At 39.1% G+C, this 9,625-nt stretch overlaps 1 long non-coding RNA gene across 1 annotated transcript; it reads right to left on the bottom strand.

Moving 5' to 3' along the window:
- Positions 1-2,044: 2,044 nt before the first annotated feature.
- LOC138915378 (uncharacterized) lies at positions 2,045-8,060 on the bottom strand. Its single transcript, XR_011421238.1, has 3 exons — positions 7,862-8,060; positions 5,782-5,853; positions 2,045-4,231 (listed from the first exon to the last, which is right to left on the bottom strand). It is a non-coding gene; the product is annotated as an uncharacterized lncRNA (long non-coding RNA).
- Positions 8,061-9,625: the final 1,565 nt, after the last annotated feature.

Consider the following 9,625-nt stretch of genomic DNA (forward strand, 5'->3'; position numbering starts at 1 on the left):
TATTTCAATAAAACATTTACTTAGAGAAAAGTTCCCTTCCAGCTTCACAGGTCTGTGAAACTTTATGGGCAGGAACAAACAGAAGAAGGTAAATGTAACCAATGGTTCTTCAAGCAATTCTTGCAAAGCCTGCTGAAATGATAACTGTGTCCGGTCACTACAAGCCCTGGAAGGTAAAAAGGATGCTTGGGGTTTGAACTTTTTTTCTTTTTAATTTTTTTTAAATTTTTATTTATTTATTTATTTCTTCTTGAGAAAGATTAGCCCTGAGCTAACATCTGCTGCCAATCCTCCTCTTTTTTGCTGCAGAAGAGTGGCCCTGAGCTAACATGCATGCCCATCTTCCTCTACTTTATATGTGGGACACCTACCACAGCATGGCTTGCCAAATGGTGCCATGTCCGTACCCAGGATCTGAACCAGTGAACCCCGGGCTGCCGAAGCAGAACAAGCGCACTTAACCGCTGCACCACCAGGCCAGCCCCTCTTTTTAATCAACAACATAAGATCAGAACTTTATTTTACCACTTTGACAAAGAATAGTGTTTATTGTTGACATTACTAAGAAAGTGTATCCACTGCTATGCTTTCTACTTCTAAATATTATGAGCAATTCTCCCTCTTTAAATCTATTCCCAGTTAGTAGTGCCTATTTTCAAATTTCTAATGCTCCTGAGCCCCATGTATTCATTGAACATTGCATGTGTTGCTGTTGATTTTCTTTCCCCTCAACCAACAATTCTCACTGCTAAGTAGCAACGTTCAACCGCAAAGGAACCGGTGTAAATTCTCAGGACACTAGGCTACCACGGTTGTCTTCTTTCTCTTTTGTCACTTTTGAAAAGTAGAAAAGTTTAGGGCAGCATTCCAAAAACATTTGAAAGACACTGTCATTGAAACTTAACTCAAATGGTGGAAAGGAAACATTGATTAATAATCTGCTAAATCAGAGTCCTTAAGAGGAAATTCAAAAACTTTATTCCTTTCAATAATCAAGGCACAAACCGAAGAGTAGTAATAAGTTGCTGGTTTACCTGGATCTCTGGTTTTACATTCTCCATGATAGAGCTTCCTGGATCCTTGGAAAGCTAATTCTAGAACAAACCCATTGCTGTACTTCAGAGAGCACAAACAAGAATCGGGCAGCACGTTTCTACCCTTTAAAAAATTTCCATATCCCAGGTTTCTGAGAGCCATGGGGTCAACTGACTTTGGACAACTTCAGATCTGGTAAATAAACAACCAGATCCTTCTTATAAGCACAGATGGCTAGAAGCAAAATTCTTTTAGCCATGGGTTGGAACTCTCCAGGGAAAAATCAAAGTTTTTTGCGTTTCAAAAATTGCCAGTGACCTGAGGTGAGAAAGTAGAGAGCCCGTTTTCCTCGATACTGGGGCCTGTGATACAACTTTGCACCTTCCTACCCTTCCAGCCCATCCTTGTCAAGAGGCTTACGTTAACAGGAGGAGACCAAGTTGAAGTTCAAATTCTTTGAAGTGGACGCTCAGCTTATCAGGCACTAATCTGTGATGTCAACATTTCTAAGATGTAAAAACCAAAACTACCATGTTTGAGGCCAGATAGAATTTGGCCAAGTCTCATTTTCCTCCTTGTGTCATCCAGCTGATATAAAGAATATCATTGTCCGTTTAGCACTCATTGATGTGGCACAAACCAAAAAGAAAGGCTATGTGCAACCGCACTCTGGCTCAGCATCTTGAAGACCAGAGTGGCATTATGAATATGTGTTTTTCAAATTGGGCTCATCCAACATCCTAAAGTCAGTGTAATCAAAAAAAATAAGCATTTCGTTGCCTTCTCAGAGACCGTAATTCGTATAAAAAGTTAATGTATTGATGTATATTAAATGTGGTGTAAACATTCTAAGAAAGTCAGGTTATATTCCAAACATGAAGTCAAAGCACTCCGCAGAGGAGAAGGGAGCCATCAAGATGAGCCATGAAAACAAGGGACGGAAATCTTTCTCCGGTCTGCGTCTGCTCTGGGGTAAAAGTAAACCGCTCCTATCTAAGGGATTTTTTGCACATCCCGTATGCTATTCCCACACCCCGTTTTGAAATAAAACATGGCCTATGAGCTCTCTGTGTTCCAACTACTATATTTATTGACTTTAAGATGTATATTTTTCCCATTTTTACATCTCTGAAATTGGAATATATCTTACAATTGGTGGCATCTTACAATTATAATTGCCAGCAATTTTAATTTCCTAGTGATACATAAAATAATAATGCAACTTACAATTAATCTTGCCTTAGGATCAATCAAGTATGGTATATATAAATGAAACTATTTCCTAGAATGCCAGATAATTCTTCCAGGAGCAGTTACTTAAACATTTCTCTTGACAAAAATGTTATAGATTAAAAGAGATTTAAAGATACGCTAGCCAAATTCAACGTGAGCATCTTGTTTGGATCCTGATTTGAACAAACCAACCATAAAAGGACTTTTTTTGGACCAACCAGAAAATTTTGAACACTAACTGGATATTAGGTGTTATTAAGAAATTACTATTAACTTTTAAAAACTGTAATAATGGTATTGTGACTTAAGAAAAAAGCTCCTTATCTTTTAGAGAAATATTACGGATGAAATGATATAATGTCTGGGATTTACTTTGAAATAATCCAAGGAAGAGGTGGGGGAGTAGAGGATAGAGATAAAAGAAGATTGGCCATATGTCGATATTTGCTGAAGTGGGGCGATGGGTTCATTATTCTCTTGTCTCTACTCCATATATGTTTGAAACTTTCCACAATAAAAAATTTAAAAATAATGTCCTAAGTTCTGAGTGACTAGTTTTTGTTTTAATACATTAATCTTTCCATAAAGCCACTCCACATACCCATTAAATTATTTTAAAATAGATTTCAATCTAAGTGATCTTCCAAATCTATATGTAAGTAAATTTCTTCATCAAAATGCATTTGCAATTTACATAACATTTATTTATTGAATGCTCTTGTATTCCACAAATATTTGGAAGTACTTAAAATTTTAAAGTCTAACATATACAACTTTCTCTCCAAAAAGTATACATTTCTAGAAAAAAAAAAAAACGCTGATGAAGCAGAGGCAGTGCTGCATTGCGGGAGAGATGGGCAGGTAAAGTGAGGGCCGCTGGGGGTTCAAGTTCTAACTCCAGCACCAACAAGCCATGAGACCTGGAGCAAACCAGGCACGTCCTCTGGGTTTCGGTTTCGTCTTTATCAAATTAGGCTAATATTAGCTGCTCTCTCTGCTGCACAGAGTGATGGGAGATTCAGAAGAATAGTAAATATAACAACCCCTTAAGTGGCTAAACATTTTTTTAAAAAGGGTACTCTTGGGGCCGGGCCTGTGGCCGAGTGGTTAAGTTCCTCCATTCCAGTGGCCTATGGTTTCGCTGGTTCAAATCCTGGGCCTGGGCCCAGCATGGCTTGTCAGGCCATGCTGAGGCGGCGTCCCACATAGCAGAACTAGAAGGACCTGCAACTAGAATATGCAACTATGTACTAGGGGGCTTTGAGGAGAAGAAGGAAAAAAAAAAAAAAAGAGGAAAGTTGGCAACAGATGTCAGCTCAGGGCCAATCTTTTTTTTCAAGAAAAGGGCACTCTTGGTACCATCAGATTAGAATTTGAGGCAGTGTCAACACAGTGGTTGGGAGAGAAAAATCAGCTACCTAACTGATTGTTTTGCTATGTGACACCAAACAACCCATTTGGCCGAGTCTCTCACTGACTTATCCAAACAGAGGAGATGTTTTAGTCCCGTTGTCGCAGCCGTTGAAGTTCTGCCCTTTGCCACACGTGAAGCAAGTCCTGGCCTGGGCACCAGGCGTCGTGTTGTACTGCTCTGCAAGGCTCCAGCTGACTCTGTGCTAAGAAGGACAGCAACAGTTGGGCAGACAGATTCAACACAAAGCTGATCGGGATTCAGAGGACCCTGTTAGAGACCTTAAAAGACAAGCAACGTGAACTTGTGCAAACAGAAGCAAGAGAAGCCAACTTTGCCTGGGTCCTGTTACATATGTGTTGGTATAGTTCCAGACAGTTTTAAAAGTTGGCGACTTTCTGAAATATATGTCCTCGAAGCCTCTTTCCTTTGTTCTGTGTTCCTTTCATCTCTATTGGTAATGCATTTAGTCCATTCTTGGCAGGAAGGGTTCCCTGGTGTGTGTTGAGTGGAACGTCCAAGGAACTGAAAATCTTTTTCAGAGTTTCGGCTCTACACAGAAAGAGAAAGTGAGACAATTGGAACTGGAAGACATGGGGAAACTGAGCCCAATAATGTTTTTAATCCCTTCAAGATGACAATAATGGCTTTAATTTATTAAAATGCTTACATCATTTCTTTGTGAAACTTTCACTGCTTCAGAAACAAATCTAGTCACTCTTTTCAGTCTCCCATAGAATTAAAGTAATATTCCACTGAAAATGAGACGTGTTTCCCCGATTTTCTCCTTCAGCCTCAACAATTTGCTTCTACCACTTGCTTATGCAACCAATGCCTGCCACTATTAAGCAGTGTTATCTTGCACCAGTTACTTAACCTCTCTGAACAAATACCTTGCTATTTTGTAAAATGAGTGGGTTTTGTCAGCTGTTTCTCCTAGCTCCATAATTTTTTGAACTTCTGATTCTTTAATCCTTACTAGAATGCTTAGAAAAAAGATGTTTTGACAGTATTTTCTTGCCAACTGAGGTTTAACCAACAATTTTTCTTATAATTCTTTTTCATTCAAAATGTGTCTAATGGGCATTATATTCCTTTTAGCAAATCCAAATGCCAAGTCATAAATATAACACTAGCAAATTAAATCTGACAGAATATTAAAACAATCATATATCAGATCTAAAGTTTATTCCAAGAATGCAAGGATGGTTTGATATCAGTAAGCATATTAATATCACTCAGCATCAATAAGATGAAAAAGAAAGAATATATAAATATATTCATTGATGATAAAAAGATAGTCAATGAAACTCACTTACTTTTTTCTTATTTCTAAACTGGCACTATAAGAAACCTTCATTAATATGGTAAAAAAAAAATTGTCTTAAATCAATAGCCACCTCATACTTAATAATGGAATTCACAAAAACCTTCCAGGTAGCCCATGATCCCAGAAACTCCTAAAACTGCTGACAAAATTTTGTGGGTGTGTGCATTTTTCTAGAGTAAGATTTTAATTGAATTCTGAAAGGGATAGAACATACCAAAAATGCTCCACAGGCACTGCGATTAATATCAGGAACAAGAAAAGGATTCCTGATGTTACCACTATTATTTATAATATTCTGGAATTCCTGGCTAGTACCATAAGACAAGAAACAGAACCAAGAGGCATAACTATTAGGAGGGAAAGATGAGATTATCATTATTTGAGGATAATATGATTGTACTAAGTTCTTTTGATTGCAAGACAGAAGCATGCTCAAGCTGTATTAGTTATAGCAATTAGTTATGAAAAGACACAGGAAGTCAGGAGGAGAAGAGTCAGCCACACTGAGTGGGATGTTGCTCAGGACGAAGGAATATGTCAAATGATCTGATGGTGTGTGTCCCTTGTTCTTTACTCCTGTGCTCTCCCAAGATGATTGATCTCCTGTTTCTGCTGCAATTAACTCATCGACAGAATCCATATGTCTCTTCTTTGTAAACAAACTTGGTCTTTCCAAGTTCCTGCTCATCAGGCCAAACAGAAATGTCCGTAAATTCAGATCCAGGCCAATCTTCCTTTTAGTATAAGGGGAATGTGAAGGAGAAATCCTCACCCTCGCTGTTGTTCAGGGATATCCACACGATTGTCCAGGATCCATAAAGCTGAAATCAACTTCTGGAATGTGCTGTAAGAGTGAACACAGCCAGCTATTAACCAGATCCATGTGTATTCACTGTCCATACTTCATTGGCAAAAACTAAACTAGCCATTGAGTCTGGTCCAGGGAGGGATAGCAGTTCAATTTGCTGAAGTCAAGCTTTACATTCAAGCAGCTTGCTCATGAAACTTACACGGCCTTGAGGCTTGTACAAGCCTGGTCCCATACAAATAGGATAATCATGATGATGATAATAATAGCTATAATTAGGAATGGGAAATAGCATAGTGGTTAACAGCATAACCCCCAGAACCAGACTGTCGTTACTCACCAGCTGTTTAATATAGACAAAGGTACGTAACCTCTCTGTGTCTCAGTTTTCTTATTTATAAAATGAGGATGATGGGGTTGTTTTGAGGATTAAATGAGCTATTACTTACAAAGCACTTAGATTACCTGGTTAATGCCATACAAATGTTTGTTAAGTAAACACTTAATGTCCCTGAGCACTTACCACGTGTCTGACACCATGCTAAGTGTGCCTTACATGTATTTTTTTTCATTTAAATTCCATAACAACCCTATGATCACGATGCTGATAATATAACAAGATGTTTAAAAGGGACTTTCTGCCTGAGTTTCGGCTGAGAACAAAACAATCTTAGCAAGAATTCCCACATTCCAGAGTTAGATGCTGACCAACTTTTGCAGGACTTTCAAACGAGGTGGTTAAGAACCAGTTTGATCCTTAGGTTAAAGAAGTAAGGAGAGAAGGCATCTTTGGAAAAGGGCATTGTAAATGGGAAGAGGACAGGAATATTTCCCTGGCCTCAAACCCATTGCAAAGGGCATTAAGGAGAGCTTTCCCTGTGTCTCTGGAGTTTGGGGTCACAAGCATCTGGTATCTGAGGCATAGCATCCAATTCTGAAAAATCTAAAGGACTGGGACTTTCAACCTGTGGGTAGAGCAAAGAGAGCTGCCTTCACTGGGAGCAGGTTGACCTGCCAGAGATGGCAGGACAGAAGTATGTGAGTTCCATGGACAGGATGGCCACGTGGGAGGGGCATGCCTGGGAGTCACTTTAAAGGGGCCTGACACCAGGGACACAGGCCTTTAAGCAGCAACTGGGGGGTGGCAGGCCAGCAGGACTTGTAAGTGACCATCCCCAAGAAAGACCTTGCCCATGCCCATGTTAGAAGTGCTGCTAGTATGTTCCTAAATGGAGTCTCCAAGGGACCAATAGGAACATCCCATGAGAGAAAGAGTCAGTGTTGAACATCTGTCATTTCCAGAGAACTCCAACACCAGTGTCAGTCAAGGAAAGTCACAGAGGGGTCAGCTACTCTGGCCATGGGGTTGGGGTCGGGAGTGGGAAGAGGGGGCATGGAGGTGGGCAAGCACAAGTTGGAAAGAGAAAGGAAACCAACCAGAGATCACTTCTTTTCCCTTCACAGGCTCATGTAATGAACCAGGGGTGACATCAGAGAAAGGGGAAATGAAGTCCAAGTTTAAATTTTCACATATAACTGGACATTTCAATTACCGAAATGTGACTGTTCTCTGACTACACATGATAGAGAACTTTACAGTACACGGGAGTGACTGGAGGTGTCCTAGGACCTTTCTTAGGTTTCACCCAAGGGACGGGGAAAGGCTAGCCCTACAGGGTGGGTTTGAATGCACAGTAGGGGGAACAAAATAAAATTGTTTTCTGCTTGCACTCTACGGAATCCTGCTCTTTAAATAAAATGGTTGAAATCATGATCATAGCAATAACAAGCCCTAACATTTACTGAGGACTTACTATGTGCCAGTTCATGTTTAAAGTGCATAGTATGTCCTTGCTCATTTAATCCTCATGACAACCCGAGGAGATAAGTCTATGGATTTTGTAAAACCCATTTACAGAGAATGAAACTGAGACTTAGAGAAATTAAGTACCTGTCCGTGATGACACAGCTAGTCAGTGGTAGACCTGGAATCCATTCGATGTTATCACACTCAAATATGGACGCTGAAAAATCACCTCCTCACCACAAGCAACTTGTGAGCCCAGTAGCAAGTCAGGAGCTCTCTTGATGGACAAGGGAACGGTTGCAGGGAGCAGAGACTTGCTCCAAAATCTCCGGGATCATCCAGAGAGATTTCCCACGGGCTCCACACAGTGCCCTGATCTACAAGGTCCTGTCTAAACTCATGGGACCAGAGGGAGGCATTCTTGGGTAGGTCTCTGGGGAAGACTAGAAGGAAGATTGATGGCATACATTTGTGATTTTACAGCAGACTTCCTTAAAGGTAACCAGCCTTTTCTTTCGTTAAGGCTTGGACTTTTTTAATGAACTCAAGCCAACGACTTGCCTGAGGGCCCGGTACTCCTTGCTCTGTTGAGTTTGAATTGGGTACAAGATCCTGTTTGTCAGGTCTAGATTTTTTCTTCTGATACAATCAAGCAATCCTTTGCGTTACGTGACAATTTTGTTCCTGTGGTCCCCATAATTGATAAGCTTGGGGTATGGGGCCTCTTCCATGAGTGCTTGCTCCCAATGTGTCCCAGCTGCAGCTTCCTGGATGACACACCCCTCTTGGCTTCCCTCTCCTTATAGTCACTACCTGGACCCTCTTGTCCCAGCTCACCTCATCCCCATGGTAGTCAGTAAACTGACTTTTGTTTCAAGTTCTTGGGGTGAGACATGAGATTATAAAGGAAGATAATGTGGGTGTCAAAAGTTAAGGTAATGTTCAGAGTTTGAAAGATAACAAAAACCAGTTGAGTATTCAATGGCTCAAGTTTGGGGATTCTCAAAATAGTATGAACGTCAAAATTTTCTCACTACAAAAATGATTGTATCTTAATACCCTGTAACTTTATTACTATACCTGAAGGGTTAGTAATAAAAAATCATAAATAGAAGAAGATATTGATAAATATATAAAAATAAAATATTAATAAATACAAAGTATATATTAAAGTATACTATGAACAGTTTTTGGTTTCATTTGGAGGGAAAATAAATGGTGTTGTAATATTGAATAACCATATAAAAAAATAAAGCTTGGATTCCTACCTCACTCCATTTTCAAAAATAAAATCCAGATAGCTCAAAGATTTAAGGATGAAAAGTAAAATCATAGCAGTACTAGAAAAAAACATGGAAGAATTTTTTTTCCTTTATAACATCAAAGTAAGAGAGGGCTTTTCTAAGCATAAGGTAAAAGCCATAGAGAAAAAATGAATACATTCGACCACATGAATTAAAAATTTCTGCTTGAAAAGTTAACCATGAACAAAGTTGAAAAGCAAGAACAAACTCAGAAAAAAATATTTGCGGAAAATATGATAGAAAAAAAAGGTTAATTTCCAAGAGTCCTTAGAAAGGAGAGAGACAGACAGAGACAGAAATAACTGAAGGAGGATGAAGCAAGGAAGGAGGATGAAGAAGCATTTATCAAGACGTGAAAAAGTTGTCCACAAAGAAAGACACATGTTTGTTTAAACACAGGAAAATATACTCATCTTCACTTGTAATTAAAGAAATGCAAATTTTAAAAAGAATGAGTTATTTTTGACTCATCAGAAAGTTTTATATCATGCTAGCAGAGATGTGGAGAAAGAATTACTCTCATAGAGTGTGAGACAATAAATTGGTACAGCCTCTCTGGGAAGTAATTTGTAAATGTTAGAAAAAGTTTAAATGCAAACATCCTTTGACCCTGCAACTCTTTTTCTAGGAATTTATGTTGAGAGTCACAAAGAGTATATGAATAAGGATATTCACTACAGTATTTTCAATGACAAAA

Source organism: Equus caballus, chromosome 9 (assembly GCF_041296265.1).
Source record: "Equus caballus isolate H_3958 breed thoroughbred chromosome 9, TB-T2T, whole genome shotgun sequence".
Classification (NCBI taxonomy): Eukaryota; Metazoa; Chordata; class Mammalia; order Perissodactyla; family Equidae; genus Equus; species Equus caballus.